Genomic DNA, 18904 nt, shown 5'->3' with positions numbered 1-18904 from the left:
GTGCAAACCTGGTGGCCAACTACAAGAAACTTCTGACCTCTGTGATTGCCAACGAAGGTTTTGCTACCAAGTACTAAGTCATGTTTTACAAAGGGGTCAAATACTTACTTCACTCATTAAAAAGCAAATCAATTTATAAAACTTTTTTGAAATGTGTTTTTCTGGATTTTTTTGTTATTATTCTGTCTCTCATTGTTAAAACAAACCTACCATTAAAATTATAAACTAAACATTTCTTTGTCAGTGGGCAAACTCAGCAGGGGGTCAAATACTTTTTTCCCTCACTGTAGATTTAAGACATTGACTACAATCCAGAAAAAAAGATAAAAACAGATGCAATATTCTCACACATATCATACCATAACATGGTAAGCAGCAATTTCTATATTTATTTTTAGCTTATGCTATGTGAATGAGAATGTTTAACAAATATAGTATGTGTTATCGCAATATGGCTGCAAAAGTGGAAATACACTTTAGGGCATTAAGATCTGCCTATTGAATGAGAGAAAATCTTTGTACATCTGCAAGGAACTGCTGTAGAAGCTGTGGAGGAATGAGGCTGATCCACCTCATCAACAGACCTCCTGCATTGGGGAAGTTGTAAACTACGACCACCAGAGGGGTCAGGTATAACATAGTCAATAGCAGAGCTGAAGAAGCATCTACCTTTGAAGGGAGAGTAAATTAATGCTCCTTAGGGTAAGCTCAGTTTCCCAGGCCTCGAGCCAAAGCTCTCTAATAATATGAACAGACATTACTTAGTAGCTTTTAGGAGACCAATGCAACTGAAGGGTAAAGCATTAAATATATTTTCTAAAAGCCCTAGGGTCTGAAGGTCTGTCCTGGAGATGGAATGGTCTCTCTTATAAAAAGTATTCCACTCAGACATAGACACACAAATCTAAAGCACCACCAGCTTGGCAGTAGTTGCAATTTATGTCGTATGAATTATCGTACGTCTATCAAACGTAAATTTTCAGCAATAAAATACACTAAAGTTAATTTTAGTGCACACATACATAATATATTGCCTAATTGTTCAGTAAACTATAAAAGGTGAGTTTGCTACAAGTAAATAGATACCAAACATGTCTATAAACTGCATGTGCCTGTGAAACATCAACAAATTTCAGTGCCCAAAATTGTCTATATGCAAAGTTTTAAAAGCTTTTACATGCTTTCAGTTTAGAGTTAACCATAAAGATGGCCTTACAATTATTGCTTCTGCTTCAATGTTTACAGAAATACCTCAATTGTTAGTTGCACTCACTGCATGGGTGTTGGCAAGTGGAATGGAGGGAGATCATCAAACATTCATTCAATGATCTCGCCTCCAATGAATTTATATGAAAGCAATGTGTATTACATCATGTGCGGTCATTCCTTAAAGTAAAACATTTTAAGTCAGCAGCTACACATACTGTGGCTGCTGATTTTTAATATTAGGACACTTACCTGTCCTGGAATCCAGTAATGTCGGCACCCCAGCCATTGTTTCCATTGGCTCCCAAGTGCTGCTGCCCCATCCATGGTAAGGGAAACCGGAATTGAAGCCTTTCGACTTCACAGCCAGTTCCCTACTGCAAATTTGCAAAGCCCGCTGCTCTTTCTGAATGGCCTGGCGGCAGGGAAGGATGAGGGGGACTGAACTTTCAAGTGATCTTACCGAGGCAAGAACTCTTGGAAGTGGGGGCGGGTACCTGTCAAAAACAACAGATAAGCGGAGCGTCCACTTTTGGGTGGAACTCTCCTCTAATGTGTGTCATTACCACAGCGCTCAGTTCTCTCAGCCATAACCATTACTATCCCAACGTGAAAATGGGGGGGGGGAACATATAAAAAGTGGCAACTTCTTCAACCGCTTAGTAACTTCCAGCGTTTCAGCCCACTCAGGTTCATACACCATGTGAGGTCTTAGAGACTAGGCATACCAGGGATTGTGCTGCACTTTGAATGTGGATTTTTTTTTTTTGAAATGTCAGAGAAAAGAAAAAAGGTGTCAAAACCTTTTAGGACACTAGCAAAAATCTGAATGAAATTTGGAGGCATAGACCGGGGTCGGCAACCTGTCAATCGTTGTCCACCTGTCGAATGCCTGCAGGTGACAGGTGGGCCGGGAACAGACCCCAGGCTTCTAAGTGCCAGGTCTTGCATTTCCTCCCTGCCGGCTCCGCTGCGACGTCCCATCCCTGTCTCACTCTCCCTCCTGCCTCCTCCTCGGCTCTGCCGCACCTTCTAAAAAAGGTACGACACTGTTATGGGAGGAAAGGAGAGCCAGAGGCTACTGCTATAGGAAAAAGGGGAGGGGCATAAGATACCATTGAGAGAGAGAGAGTGTGTGTGTGTGTGTGTGTGTGTGTGTGTGTGTGTGTGTGTGTGTGTGTGTGTGTGTGTGTGTAGTGGGGGTTTATGTGAGGGGAGCAGAGGACACTGTTATGGACAGGGTCACCCCCACACCCCTGAACCCTGTATTCTGAGCCCAATACACTCCTTCACCCTAAATTCTGAGCATAAAACGCACTACTGATCCCTGCGTTCTGACCATAAAATGCACTCCTGATCCCTGCATTCTGAATGTAATATACTCCTGATCCCCGCATTCTGAGCACAACGCACTCCTGATACCTGTATTCTGATCGCAACTCACTCCTGATCCCTGCATTTTAAGCATAAAACGCACTCCTGATCCCTGCATTCTGAGTGTAAAATGCACTCCTGATCCCTGCATTCTGAGTGTGATGTACTCCTGATCCCCGCATTCTGAGCACAACACACTCCTGATACCTGTATTCTGATTGCAACACACTCCTGATCCCTGCATTTCAAGCATAAAACACAATCCTGATCCATGCATTCTGAGTGTAAAATGCACTACTGATCCCTGCATTCTGAGCGCAACGCACGCCAGATCCCTGCATTTTAAGCGCAACACACTCCTGATCCCTGCATTCTGAGTGTAAAATGCACTCCTAATCCCTGCATTCTGAGCATAATACGCTCCTGATCCCTGCATCAGGAATGATTTTTTACTTTTCGTTATCTGTTGTCACTAATTAGGCCATGTTTAATAAGGGTTTATTTATTGTCTTCTACTGGATTAACTGTGGGTATAGGGTCCTGTATATGTATTCTGTATATTTAGATTTATGTGATTATTCATTTTTTTCTATTGGTTGACCTGTTTTTACCTGATTAACTATGCAGCTATGTTATTATAGCTGTCCTACCCTAACAACAACTAATAATGGAAAATTTATATCAAATACTTACCGTAATTTTCCTTTCCTGATGGGCTCCATGGCACAATACGTGTGGGTTAGCCCCGCCTCCATAATAACCCAATAGGACCTCTACTCCCATAAATCTTTGCTCCAAGCTGCTATCCATGTTCCGTAACTAGCCTACTCCAACATTTGGGAGGGAACTCCTGCTGCCATGGAGCCCATCAGGAAAGGAAAATTACGGTAAGTATTTGATATAAATTTTCCATTTTCCTGACAGGCTCCATGGCAGCATACGTGTGGGAAATAACTTGCCAAACACACCCGGGTGGGCTAAAAATGTTGAGCAAAGAAACTAGAATTTTATTTTTCATTGTCCACTGACAATACTTGTAAACCAAAATTAACAGAAGAAAGCGCAGCTGGCTCTACACAATAATGGGAAACAAAGGTATTAATTGAAGACCAGGAAGCTGCTCTACAGATAACTTCTGGTGCGACATGTCGAACTGCTGCCCAAGAGGTCGAGATGCCCCGAGTTGAATGAGCCGTCACTGCCTCAGGAGGAACCATGCCCTTTGCCTTGTATGCCCTTTGAATCGTTTGGACCACCCAAGATGAGATTGATCTTACTGATGCTCGCATCCCTTTATTTTTGCCATGAAGAAGGACAAAAAGAAAGTCTGTTCGTCTGAACGAGGCTGTAGCGTCCAGATATTGTTTCAAGGTGCGACCAACATCCAGGGGATGAATCTCTTGGTTGTCTGACATTCTAAACGTAGGTAGCACGATCTCCTGATTTTCGTGAAATACTGATGTGACTTTTGGATTTGACCCAAGCATAGGGATCAGGACCACTCTGTCCGGAAAGAAAGTTAGAAATGGTTCAAGTGACCCAAGATTCCTAATTTCCGACACTCTTTTGGCTGAAGTTATTGCCACCAGGAACACCGTCTTGATAGTGAGATCTCCTAAAGACAGGGGAGCATCCAAACCTTTCCCAAGATCAGAAAGAAAGTCCAATACTAACGGAAGGTCCCATTTGGGAAACCTGGGCCTCTTTTGAGGCCTAAGCCTGATGGCTCCTTTAAAGAATTGTTGAATTAAGGTGTGATTCGCCCACGAAAGTCCTGTAAAGGCTGAAATGGCTGAAACTTGTACTCTAAGAGAACTAACTGCCAGAGACAAGTCTAACCCTGACTGAAGGAAAGACAAGATATCTTGAACTGCCGGAGAATTATATGAATTTGACCTAGAAGACATGTGGCCCATAAACCTGGCCCATATACGTTCGTACACTTTATTGGTACTCTTCCGTCTGGCACTAAGAAGGGTTGGAATCGCTTCTTCTGGGCAACCTAGAGCTTCTAGCCTTCCCCTCTCAAGAACCATGCCCTGAGGTGTAGACAGGATGGGCACGGGTGTAACAGTGTGCCTTGAGACAGTAGATCTGGCCTGAGAGGCAGGGGAACTGGGTCCTGATAGCTGAGGAGCAACAGCAGAGGAAACCAAGGCCTGTTGGGCCAGAATGGTATTATCGCAATGATTTCCACCTTCTCCCCTCTGAGCCTCCGAAGGAATTGTAGGATTACAGGAACTGGAGGGAAGGCGTAGGCTCTCTGGAACTTCCAACAATCCGTGAGAGCATCTATCCCGAACGCCTGAGGATCCCTGAACCTCGAGTAGTATCTGTGCATCTTGCGATTGTATGGCGAAGCGAACAGATCGACCTCTGGAGATACTCCCAGAGTCAGAAGCCACTCGAAGACATCCCTGTGAAGGGACCACTCGTTGTTGTCTATTTTGACCCTTGACAGAAAATCTGCTTGAACATTCTGGACCCCTGGGATGTATACAGCAGAAATTCTGACCACATTCTTCTGAGCCCAGTTCATTATCGGTTCTACTTCTCGTAATAGAGACCAACTGCGAGTCCCTCCTTGTTTCTTTATATAGGCCACCGCAGTTGTGTTGTCCAGTCTTAACATTACTGACGACCCTGCCACCAGATGGCGAAATGCTATGAGTGCTTGAAAGGCTGCTCTCAACTCCAGGATGTGTCGAACTGAGCCCCTAGAAACACGATCACTTGAGTTGGAACCAGATGGCTCTTCTCTAGGTTCAGGAGCCAACCAAACGTCTGTAGAGTGGAGATGACTAAACTCTTGTGTTCCAGAATTTGATCTCTGTCCTGAGATAATAGGAGCAAATCGTCCAGATAATGATGGAGACGAACTCCTTTGACTCGTAAAAGAGCTACTATCGCTAGGAGTACCTTGGAGAAGACCCGATGTTGTCAACCCGAATTGGAGACAGGTAAACTGAAGGTGTTGATCGCCAACTGCGAAACGGAGAAATTGCTGGAAATCCCTTGCTACTGGCACGTGAAAGTATGCGTCCTTCAAATCGATTGAGATTAACCAATCCCCTAGCTGCACCGACTGTTGGATTGTAAGAAGAGACTCCATTTTGAACTTTTCCTTGCGAATGAAGGAATTGAGGAAGGTCAAATCTATCACTGGCCTCCATGCGCCATTTCTTTTCTGAACCATAAACAGAGGAGAATACATGCCTTCGCCACGTTCGTCTTCTGGCACGGGCACGGCTGCGCCTTGATCCAGCAAACAACTTACGTAGGTCAATAGGACCTGTTTCTTTTCCTCTGAGCCTGGAATTGTTGTGGGAATGAACCTTAATCTCGGAGTGTTGATGAAAGTCCACTTGTGACCCGAGGAAACCGTCTTGACGGTCCAATAATCTTGAATAGAGGCCGCCCAAACATGTCGGTAGTGAAGAAGGCGAGCCCCCACCTGACATGTTTGAGCGGGCCCAATTTCAAAAAGATTTGGTAGAATCTTGATTACCTGCGGAAGCCCCCTTTGAGGTTTTCTTAAGGGAGGATTGTCTGGACCTCCAAGATCTAGAGAACTCCCTGCCGGGTCTATAACTGCGCGCTTCTCTAGCACGATCCGAGGTCTGCCTTCTTGGAAAAATACGTTTTTGGTTTTGAAGGCGTCTGTCTTGAGGGAGGAACCCAGACCTCCCACCTGTGGCCCGGGATATGGCGCTATCTAGTTTATTACCAAACAAGGAGGTTCCCTCAAATGGTATACGACACCATGCCTGCTTAGATGTTGGATCCGCCAACCAGGGACGGAGCCACAAAGCACGGCGTGCCGAGACTGCTGCCAACATAGCCCGAGACAGAAGGCGGGTAATGTCAATAGATGCCTCCCCCAAAAAGGCTGATGCCATTCTGATCTCCTGAATGGGAGAGTCTTTAGCCGTATTCACTGAGATACCTCTCAAGAACTCTTCAACATTGTCGGCCCATGTTTCAATAGCCTTTGAGACTGCGGCTAAAGCCAAAGTTGGTTTACAAGCCATCCCTGAAGTTAGATAAATTCTTTTCAGATCTGAGTCAATTCTTCTCTCTAACGGATCTTTGAAAGATACCGTGTCTTCCAAAGGGAGAGTCACGTATTTGACTAAACGCATAAGTGCTGTGTCTACCAGAGGAGCTGATTCAAGGTGCTTCACATCATCCTCCTTAAAGGGGTACAATTTAGACACCTTTGATTGCATGGAGCTCTTCCTATCAATCTTGCTCCACTCTTCAGTAATGATTTCTCCCAATTCAGATAGGAAAGGAAAATGTTGCCGTTCCTTTTTGAGTTGTTTGAAAAACTTTCTTTGTTTGGGGAGGGGAGAAGTAGTGGGTTCTTCCCATTTTAAAGCTTCTTTCACTGCCTTGACAAGAGCAGGTACTAAAGCATAATCAAATCCTACTCCTGGATCCTCTGGATCCGATTCGCTGTCAGACAAGAGCACAGAGTGGTGGCTTGGTTGAGAAGATTCCCCAGTCTCTTGTAAGAGCCCTTCACCTCCTGAAGGACATAATGGGTCTGAGGGGGATTCCATAGCGTGATGAGCTTCCCTCTGCTGCAGGGATTCCTTTACCACTCTTCTCACCATAGATTCCAAGTGTTGATCCGCACCATCTCTTTCATCTGCGACTTTAGAGAAGCAATGATCACAGAGCGATTTGTCTGATGGGATGGGCATCTTACAGCCCCAACATGAATTATCTGGTCCTCTGCTTGAGTGCGAGTGACCACTGCGTTGTTCAGATCTGGAAGACCTACGGTAACCAGACTTTGACGATGATTTGCGGTGGTGCGATTTTGACGATCCACTGCGACTATGCGCACTGTAATGCGGTTCAGACCTAGAAGGGCTATAAGGAAATATACAAGAAAGAGAGAGAGATACAGACCAGGCTGGTATCAAATGCTAAGGAATACCCCACAAATACACAGCAATCCAGCCATGCACATACCTGTTACAAGCGGGCAGGTCACTAGTAGGCAGTGAGGCATCCATGACTAAGAACGCTGACTGTAACAACAATAGACCCTCATAAGCAGCCATACAAAACACAGGAGCAACAATACATCAGAGCAGACCATAACCTACCTTACACCAACCAGAGAATGGCCCCGGGAAGTCGCTGAATTTCCTGCAATCATTCCCAAATTCTGACATCTCTCACTGTGTTTTAAATATGGCGCCCATGACGTCATCAGCGGCGTCAGACGCGAGATGCCCGCGCGCATGCGCGGGAACCAAGCCTCGCTTTGGATTTGGGTCCGCGCATGCGCAGAACGCAGCGCTGGACCCGGAAACAGGGGGAGAAAGGCTGCTGGAACGTGGAAGCGTCAGCGCCTATACACAAGAACCAGCTGGCATATGAAAAGACACAGGTAGAAAAAAAGAAAACACATAAACACTGCTGCCATGAAAAACGGAATTTTTACAGCTCACCACTCCACCAACGATCATCTGGCCGAACAGGTTCAAGCACACACCACCGATCCACCGGGCAGATAATGGCCACCTTACATAGCAGGTAATAAGCCGTGCGCACTTATCTTCGGACAAACCAAGCCTTCAGCGCTACTCTGCCATACACTCCATACCCATGCTTAACAGACAGGGCCTATCGGAGGAACAAAAGCTTGATAGTCGGCCGACTTGATCGTAGTGAAGATCTCTTCAGATAGGAAACACCTGTCCTATGGAGGAGGACAAAAAAGGAACACGGATAGCAGCTTGGAGCAAAGATTTATGGGAGTAGAGGTCCTATTGGGTAATTATGGAGGCGGGGCTAACCCACACGTATGCTGCCATGGAGCCTGTCAGGAAATCTTTATTTCCTGTTGTGGTGTCACAAGAACAGGAAGGGAGGGTAAATCTCCCCAATGGGGTCATGGACAAAATATAATATGTTAACTCCACATTCTTTTCAAAACAAATTAAAATGGCTACGGTTAGTCTTAATCCGCAAACACAAAAAAGTGCGCCAACCTATTGCCATAAAAATTCAACATTTATTGATGATAAAAACATATAGAAAGCTGGCCACGACATGATGGGCTTACTATCTGGGACCTTTTCCACACTGGCTGCTAAAACACTTTTCTGCCCATGAGCCTTTGTGAGTGCATTAGCACATGTGTTTTTATCATCAATAAATGTTGAAGTTTTATGGCCCTAGTTTAATGCGCTCCTTTCTCTGTTTGTACTATTTCAGTTCTGAGGACATCCCTACCTCTTTGTGAAGCTCCAAGACCTCTGCAAATTGCTATCTGCTACATGTTAAGGATGGTTTATGGCTTTGTTCTATGTTTGTCCTTATTCACAGATTCAATCTATCCATTTCTTTAATTATTTTTTCCTTTAATGATCTTATAGTGACACTCCAGGCTCTATAGCTAAGAGCCTTTTTGGTACTTACCACACACTATAGGTAAAAAAAAAAAAAAAAAAAAAGGATTGCATACCTAATTAATTTTTTCTTTAATCTGCAATCAGCTATTATTTAATAAAACTGACAAAAGTCAAATTATTGTTTCCTTGTGACCAACAGCAACAATGGAGGAATTCTGTACACACTTCATTACACTATAAATAAGTATCATTACACTGCTGGAGTCCTCCATATTTTACTTTAAGGGCTTGTTCACGCTTGACTAAATTACTGACGCTCAACAAATGCTCCTATAGCGTTTGTATGGCGTTAGTATGGGCATCAGACAGGCGTCAATGAACTTTAGAATGGGGCGCGGTTACGTAGTGTTTGATGAGCGTTAAAACTGCTCCACAATGAAAAGTGACTAATTTTAACGAGCCGCAACCACACCAATACTGCGCTGAAAACGCCTGCCAGAACATTTGCATCCTGACTCCACATGAGGGTTCAATTTTGAAGTGACGTTATTGCTTAGTGTGAACAGCAAAATGTACTGTCTATTATATCTTGTACATAGCCTGCTCTTAATGCCAGTGTGAACTAAGCCTAACACTTCCACTTCAATCTTCCACAACATGAAAACATGTTAGGTTAGCAGCGTTGTGCAATCCAGTACAATCTTTTTGGCTCACAGTGTATAGCACTATTATTTTAACTTTATTTTTCCAAACAAGTACAGTGGATCCTATGCGCTACCACCTTCACCCAGTTATTAAAGAGGAAGTAAACTTGTTTGTTCTTCAAATGGCTGACAGGCAGGACATTTATGACAGAAAAGACCCTATTCGTCTCTTCTGCCATAAATACATCCTTCTAACTGTCAGCTGTCATGTTCACTGAGCCGCGCATGCGCAGCTCAGCAAACATTTATGGCCCCCGATCCATGCTGTGGTGATGTGACTCCTGCGCGCATGCGTGGGAGTGGCGTCATCGCAGGCCTGGCATATCAAGAGGCCAAAGGCACGGGACCAGGAAGGAAGGTCGGGAGAAGATGGAAGTGTCGGGGGCCCGCCAGATCGGGCGCAGAGCTGTGCTGGGAGGACACCATAAGACGGGTTTGTCTGTCATAATGTACTAGTATGCTGTGCATACTAGTACATTATGACATAACCCACCTGGGGGTCCTTGAAAAAAAAAAAAATACAGCAGCCTTTACTTCCACTGTAAATGATAATATGGTGGTATAATTTGGGCAGCTGCTCACTTCAATTTAAATGTGTCCCCACATGTGCAAGTAAAGCTTATATGGTTATAATGTAGCGCTCGCTTACATATATTGTGACTAGTACTCAATAACAATTATAATTGTATTTAAATTGTTATTGAGTACTAGTCACAATATATGCAGTTGCAATAAAAAGTATGTGAACCCTTTTGTAATGATATGGATTTCTGCACAAATTGGTCATAAAATGTGATCTGATCTTCATCTAAGTCACAACAATAGACAATCTCAGTCTGCTTAAACTAATAACACACAAAGAATTGTTACCATGTTTTTATTGAACATACCATGTAAACATTCACAGTACAGGTGGAAAAAGTATGTGAACCCTTGGATTTAATAACTGGTTGAACCTCCATAGGCAAACAATAACTTTAACCAAACGTTATCTGTAGTTGCAGATCAGACGTGCACAACGGTCCGGAGTAATTCTTGACCATTCCTCTTTACAGAACAGTTTCAGTTCAGCAATATTCTTGGGATGTCTGGTGTGAATCGCTTTCTTGAGGTCATGCCACATCATCTCAATCGGGTTGAGGTCAGGACTCTGACTGGGCCACTCCAGAAGGTATATTTTCTTCTGTTTAAGCCATTCTGTTGTTGATTTACTTCTATGCTTTGGGTCGTTGTCCTGTTGCAACACCCATCTTCTGTTGAACTTCAGCTGGTGGACAGATAGCCTTAAGTTCTCCTGCAAAATGTCTTGATAAACTTGGGAATTCATTTTTCCTTCGATGAAAGCAATCCTTCCAGGCCCTGACGCAGCAAAGCAGCCCCAAACCATGATGCCCCCACCACCATACTTCACAGTTGGGATTAGATTTTGATGTTAGTGTGCTGTGCCTCTTTTTCTCCACACACAGTGTTGTGTGTTTCTTCCAAACAACTCAACTTTGGTTTCATCTGTCCACAGAATATTTTGCCAGTACTGCTGTGGAACATCCAGGTGCTCTTGTGCAAACTGTAAACATGCAGCAATGTTTTTTTTGGACAGCAGTGGCTTCCTATGTGGTGTCCTCCTATGAAATCCATTCTTGTTTAGTGTTTTACATATCGTAGATTCGCTAACAGGGATGTTAGCATATGCCAGAGACTTTTGTAAGTCTTTAGCTGACACTCTAGGATTCTTCTTCACCACATTGTGCAGTCTGCGCTGTGCTCTTGCAGTCATCTTTACAGGATGCCCACTCCTAGGGAGAGTAGCAGCAGTGCTGAACTTTCTCCATTTATAGACAATTTGTCTTACTGTGGAATGATGAACAGCAAGGCTTTTGGAGATACTTTTATAACCCTTTCCAGTTTTATGCAAGTCAACAATTCTTAATCGTATGTCTTCTGAGAGCTCTTTTGTGTGAGGCATCATTCACATCAGGCAATGCTTCTTGTGAAAAGCAAACCCAGAACTGGTGTGTAATTTTTATAGGGCAGAGCAGCTGTAACCAACACCTCCTAACTCATCTCATTGATTGGACTCCAATTGGCTGACACCTCACTCCAATTAGCTCTTGGAGATCTGATTAGTCTAGGGGTTCACATACTTGTTCCAACTGCACTGTGAATGTTTACATGGTTTGTTCAATAAAAACATGGTAACATTTAATTCTTTGTGTGTTATTAGTTTAAGCAAACTGTGATTGTCTATTGTTGTGACTTAGATGAAGATCAGATCACATTGTCCAATTTGTGCAGAAATCCATATCATTCCAAAAGGGTTCACATAGTTTTATTGCAACTGTATAAGCAAAAGCGCTACATTATAACCATATAAGCTTTATTTTCTGAATAGTTCATATTTGGTAGATGTTTCTTTAACCACTTCAGTTCCGGACCAATAAACACCTTAAGGACCAGAGGTCTTTTTGCAATTTCGCACTGCGCTGCTTTAACTGGTAATTGCGCGGTCATGCAATATTGCACCCAAACGAAATTTGCGTCCTTTTCTTCCCACAAATAGAGCTTTCTTTTGATGGTATTTGATTGCCTCTGCGATTTTTTTTTTTTGCGATATAAATGAAAAAAGAGCGAAAATTTTGAAAAAAAAAGATATTTTCTTCTTTTTGTTATAAGAAAAATCGAATAAACTAAATTTTAGTCATACATTGAGGGCAAAATTTATTCAGCCACATGTCTTTAGTAAAAAAAATGTCAATAAGCGTATATTTTTTGGTTTGCGCAAAAGTTATAGCGTCTACAAACTAGAGTACATTTTCTGGAATTTACACAGCTTTTAATTTATGACTGCCGATCTCATTTCTTGAGGTGCTAAAATGGCAGGGCAGTACAAATCCCCCCCAAATGACCCCATTTTGGAAAGTAGACACCCCAAGGAAATTGCTGATGGGTATGTTGAGCCCATTGAATATTTATTTTTTTTGTCCTAAGGGATTGAATAATGACAAAAAAAAAAAAAAAAAATTTTTTTTACAAAAAGTTGTCACTAAATCATATATTGCTCACACATGCCATGGTTATATGTGAAATGACACCCCAAAATACATTCTGCTGCTTCTCCCGAGTACGGGGATACCACATGTGTGGGACTTTTTGGGAGTCTAGTCGCGCACGGCACCCCGAAAACCAATCACCACCTTCAGGATTTCTAAGGGTGCAAATTTTTGATTTAACTCCTCACTACCTATCACAGTTTCGAAGGCCATAAAATGCCAAAATAGCACAAAACCCCCCCAAATGACCCCATTTTGGAAAGTAGACACCCCAAGCTATTTACTGAGAGGCATGTTGAGTCCATGGAATATTTTATATTTTGCCAAAAGTTGCGGGAATATTACAAACTTTTTTTTTTTTGCACAAAGTTGTCACTAAATGATATATTGCTCACACATGCTATGGGCAGAAGTCAAATTACACCCCAAAATAAATTCTGCTGCTTCTCCCGAGTACGGGGATACCACATGTGGGGGACTTTTTGGGAGCCTAGTTAACTAGCTACCTAGCGACACTAGCGACACTGATGCAGCGTTCAGAAAAATTATCGCTTAGTGACACTGGCAAAAGGGGGTGAAAGGGTTAACTAGCGGAAATCAGGGGGTTAAAACCATTATTGGGTAGTATATCGGGGTACCTAGCGCTATAAAAACCTGGCGGTGAACCTAAAAAAATAACTAGCTACCTAGCGACTGTAGCGACACTAATGCAGCGATCAGAAAAACGATCGCTTAGTGACACTGGCAAAAGGGGGTGAAAGGGTTAACTAGCGGCAATCAGGGGGTTAAAAACATTATTGGGTAGTCTATCGGGGTACCTAGCGATATAAAAACCTGGCGGTGAACCTAAAAAAATAACTAGCTACCTAGCGACACATGCAGCGATCAGAAAAATGATCGCTTAGTGACACTGGCAAAAGGGGGTGAAAGGGTTAACTAGCGGCAATCAGGGGGTTAAAAACATTATTGGGTAGTATATCGGGGTACCTAGCGCTATAAAAACCTGGCGGTGAACCTAAAAAAATAACTAGCTACCTAGCGACTGTAGCGACACTAATGCAGCGATCAGAAAAACGATCGCTTAGTGACACTGGCAAAAGGGGGTGAAAGGGTTAACTAGCGGCAATCAGGGGGTTAAAAACATTATTGGGTAGTATATCGGGGTACCTAGCGATATAAAAACCTGGCGGTGAACCTAAAAAAATAACTAGCTACCTAGCGACACTAGCGACACATGCAGCGATCAGAAAAATGATCGCTTAGTGACACTGGCAAAAGGGGGTGAAAGGGTTAACTCTAGGGGCAATCAGGGGGTTAAATCTTTATTGGGGGGTGATAGGGGGCTACCCTGGACCTAACACTAACTGTCCTGACAGTTTTTACTGTCACAACTGACACTGAATGCATTGATCAGTAAAGAAATGATCAATGCAATCAGTGACACTGTGACTGGGGGGGGAGGGGGGGCGGGGGGGGATCGGGGGGCGATCGGGGGGGGGGATCGGGGGGGGTTTGTGTGCCTGTGTGTACCTACATGTCAGTGTAGTGTTCGTGCAGACTTACTTTTACTCTTCTCCTCGTAGTCCGGTCAAAAAGACCGCCCCGAGGAGAATGACATCACTTCCTCCTTCCTGTGTAAACAATACACAGGGGAGGAAGCTTCTCATTGGCCAGGAGCGATCCAGAGGGGGTGGCCGAAAACGAACGGCCATCCCCTCATCACGGAGCGCTCCTGGACCGAATCGGACCGCCGTAACCAGCGGGAGGGGGTCCGATGGGACCCCCCACCCGCTGGAAGGCAATCACGTAGATGTACGTGATTATGCCTGCCTGTGCCATTGTGCTGACGTACAATGGCAATACGGCGGTCCTCAAGTGGTTAAACACTGGAACTGGAAAGGGTTGCTATAAGCAATACCTAAATGAAATGAAATGTGTTATCAAGCAACAAAATTGGATGTAATTCTTGTTGCCCTTTTAGACCCACAATTCTGGGCAACTAACTGTAAAGACAGTATTACAAGTCAGAATTACCACTAGAGATTAGGTGGACTTTTAATAAGATGAGGCAGATTTAGACAAGCTCTCTGCTTTTCTGTCTCTAAGTTCCCTCCCTGACACAAATTTCCAGCTGATTTATCTCCTGTGTTGGACAGCTTGTCAGACCTTATTGTGCTGATAACAGAGGAACGGAGGAGCAGCATTACACAGGACTTAGGGCTTTGGAGAGAGACAAGTAAACACTACAGATATACAGTTGGAGCCATATATACAGTTGTGCTCATAGGTTTACATACCCTGGCAGAATTTATGATTTCTTGGCCATTTTTCTGAGAATATGAACACAAAAACTTTCCTTTCACTCATGGTTAGTATTTGGCTGAAGCCATTTATTGACAATCAGCTGTGTTTACTCTTTTTAAATCATAATGACAACAGAAACTAGACAAATGACCCTGATCAAAAGTTTACATACCCCAGTTCTTAATGCCGTGTATTGCTCCCTTTAACATTAATGACAGCTTGAAGTCTTTTGTGGTATTTGTGGATGAAGTTCTTTATCTTCTCAGAAGCTGCCAACTCCATTTGGCAAAAAGCCCTAAGTTCCTGTGAGTTCTTGGACTGTCTTGCATGAACTGCACGTTTGAGATCTCCCCAGAGTGGCTCAATGATATTGAGGTCAGGAGACTGAGATGGCCACTCCAGAACCTTCACTTTTTTTCTGCTATAGGCAACGACAGGTCGACTTGGCCTTGTGTTTTGGATCATTATCGTGTTGGAATGTCCAAGTACGTTTATCAGCGCAGCTTCCTGGCTGATAAATGCAAATATTCTTCCCGTATTTTTTGATTTTCATCTTGCTATAAATTTTGACCACATTTCCTGTGCCTTTATAGCTCACGCATCCCCAAAACATCAGCGATCCACCTCCACAGTAGAAATGGTGTACCTTTCATTATAGGCCTTGTTGACTACTCTCCAAATGTAGCGTTTATGGTTGTGGCCAAAAAGCTAAATTTTTGGTCTCATCATTCCAAATTACTTTGTGCCAGGTTTGAGGCTTGTCTTTGTGGTATTTGGCGTATTGTAAGTGGAATACTTTGTGGCTTTCTTCTGGCAACTCGACCATATAGCCTATTTTTCTTCAAGCGCCTCCTTATTGTGCATCTTGAAACAGCCACACTACATGTTTTCAGAGAGTCCTGTATTTAATCTTAAGTTATTTGTGGGTTTTTCTTTGCATCCCAAACAAATTTCCTGGCAGTTATGGCCTGAATTTTAGTTGGTTTAGCTAAGCGTGATTTGGTTTCAATAGAAACCCTAATTTTCCACTTCTTGATTAAAGTTTGAACACTGCCGATTGGTATTTTCAATTACTTGGATATCTTTTTATATTCCTTTCCTGTTTTATACAGTTCAACTACCTTTTCCTGCATATCTTTGACAATTCTTTTGCTTTCCCCATGACTCAGAATCCAGAAACGTCAGTGCAGCACTGGATGAAAGATGCAAGGGTCTGTCAGGAGTCCAGAAGATCATTGACCTTTTATACACACACACAAATTACAAGCAAACAGATCACAGGTTAGGAAGGTTACTTTTAATAGCCATTCCCCTTTGTATCAGCATGTTATCAGGCCAAAATCACCAGGATATGTAAACTTTTGATCAAGGTCATTTGGGTAGTTTCTGTTGAAATTATGATTTAAAGAGTTAACACTGTTGAGTGATAACAAATGGCTTTGGCCAAACACTAATCATGAGTGAAAGAATGTTTTTGTGTTATCATTCGTGATCTCTGAAAAATAGCCAAGAAATCATCAATTCTGCCACGGTATGTAAACTTTTTAGCACAGCTGTATTTGGACACAGGCACAATTTTTATAGTTTTGGCTCTCTATGCCGCCAGAATAAAATTTAAATTAAACAATCCAAATTAATTTGAAGTGAAGACTTTCAGCTTTACAGGGGTTGAACATAAATATCAAGTACAAATATTAGGAACTGCAACCATTTTTATCCACAGTCCCTCCATTTTCAGAGGCTCAAATGTAATTGGACAAATAATATAATCATAAATAAAATGTTTAATTTTGTAATATTTTGTTGAGAATCCTTTACTGGCACTGACTGCCTGAAGTCTGGAACCCATGGACACTACCAAAGACTGGGTTTCCTCCTTTCTGATGCTTTGCCAGGTTCTAACTGCAGCTGTCTTCAGTTGTTCTTTGTTTATGGGTCTTTCTGCCTATAGTTTTGCCTTCAGCAAGTGAAATGCATGCACAATTGGGTTGCAATCAGGTGACTGACTCTGCCATTGCAGAATATTCAACATCTATTCCTTCAAAGGCTCCTGGGTTGCTTTTACAGTGTTTTTTGGATCAGTATATTGCTAAACTCTGCAGAATTCATCCGGCTGCTTCTGTCACATCATCAATAAACACCAATGACCCAGTGCCACTGGAAGTCATGCATGCCCATGCCATTACACTGCCTCCACCATGTTTTACAGATGACTTTGTGTGCTTTGAATCATGAGCTGTTCTAAGCTTTCGCCACACGTTTTTCTTCCTATCATTCTGGTACAGATTAATCTTACTTTCATCCATCCAAAGATTGTTTTTCCAGAACCAGACTGGCTTTTTTCGATTTTTTTTGGCAACGTCTAATCTGGCTTTTCTATTCTTCAGGCTTATGAATGGTTTGCACCTTGCGAGGAACCCTCTGTATTTTCACTTGTGAAGACTTCTCTTGATTGTAGACTTTGATAATGGTACCCCAACCTCCTGAAAAGTGTCCTTCACTTGTCTGGATGTTGTGAATGGGTTTTTCTTTACCATAGGGAGGATCCTGCGATTATCCACCACTGTTGTCTTCCATGGACATCCAGACCTTTTTATGTTGCTGAGCGCAATAGTGCTTTCTTCTTTCCTCAGAATGTACCAAACTGTTGTTTTGGCCACTCCTAATGTTGCTGCTGTCGCTCTAATAGATTTGTTTTGTTTTTGAAGCCGTACAATGGCCTGTTTTACTTGCATGGACAGCTCCTTTGAACGCATGATGTAGGTTCACAGCAATAAATTCCAAATTAAAATACCACTCTTAGCCCTTGTACACACGGTCGGAGAATCCGGTGGAATGTGTCCTATCGGACCGTGTCGTCGGATAATCCGACTGTGTGTGGTATGCATCGGACTGATTCTGTCCGAATATCCGTCTGACCCAATTTTCCAACATGTTGGAAATATTTCCCGACCAACTGGTTCAATCGGACATACTCCGATCATGTGTAGCGAATTTTGATAGGACCAAGTGTCATGCATGCTCAGATCAAATTCCTACATCAAAGCTATTGGCTACTAGCCTGAATGTAGTGCCATCGTAACGAAATTACGTCATCACGTTCTGAATGATCGGATTTTTCGACAACTTAGTCCGACCGAGTGTATGCAACAGTTTCGGACACAATCCGTCAGACTAAATCCGATGAACAAAATCAGACGGATTTGGTTGGCAGAATCTCCGACCGTGTGTACAGGGGCTTAGAATAAACTCCATGAATGGGGTTTACATCCACTTTAAGTCCTGTTCGGTACCAGTTACTTAAGGACCCATTTACACTACAGTACACGTGTTAATGTGCGCATTATGCAAACATACTGGTGTGCATTTTAACTTGCACTGAACTACAATGTGCTTTTAACATGCGTTATATTGTTGCCTTTTTTTACTTCTAAAGCCGCGTACACACGGGCGGACTGTCTGGCCAACTTAGTCCGTCGAAACACATTTCAGCGGACAGTCCGCTCGTGTGTGGGCTTCAGCGGACTTTTTCAGTGTGCAGTCTGGCGGACTAAGTATTTCGGAATTTCCGTAATATTGTCCGTCATACTTTGGTTTCAGCGGACAATCCGCTCGTGAGTAGGCTAGTTCGACGGACTAAGTATGGCGCATGCTCAGAAAGGATTTACATGGCGAAAGGTTGCATTGCTGTGTATTGGACTTCCTATTTCTAGTCCCGTTGTACGTGCTGTACACGTCATCGTGCAAGCTTTCGATGGACTGTTTGTGCATCCGTGTGTGGCCAAGTCCGTTCATTCGAAAGTAGGACGGACTGTCCGTCGGATTGTCTGACGGACTAAGTTGGCCATACAGTCCGCCCGTGTGTACGCGGCTTAATTGTATTACTAAGCACTGC

The 18904-nt window shown here is 43.1% G+C and overlaps 1 protein-coding gene across 1 annotated transcript in view; it reads right to left on the bottom strand.

Annotated features, from left to right (window-relative positions):
- WDR27 (WD repeat domain 27) overlaps positions 1-18904 on the bottom strand; it is a 577860-nt gene that overhangs the window by 344539 nt on the left and 214417 nt on the right. The window lies entirely within an intron of this gene.

This window comes from Lithobates pipiens, unplaced genomic scaffold (assembly GCF_037356315.1).
Source record: "Lithobates pipiens isolate NorthernLeopardFrog02 unplaced genomic scaffold, aLitPip1_a1.2 Scaffold_18, whole genome shotgun sequence".
Lineage (NCBI taxonomy): Eukaryota > Metazoa > Chordata > Amphibia > Anura > Ranidae > Lithobates > Lithobates pipiens.
Note: the sequence above shows the minus strand (reverse complement) of the source record. Positions and strands in the feature narration are given on the sequence as shown.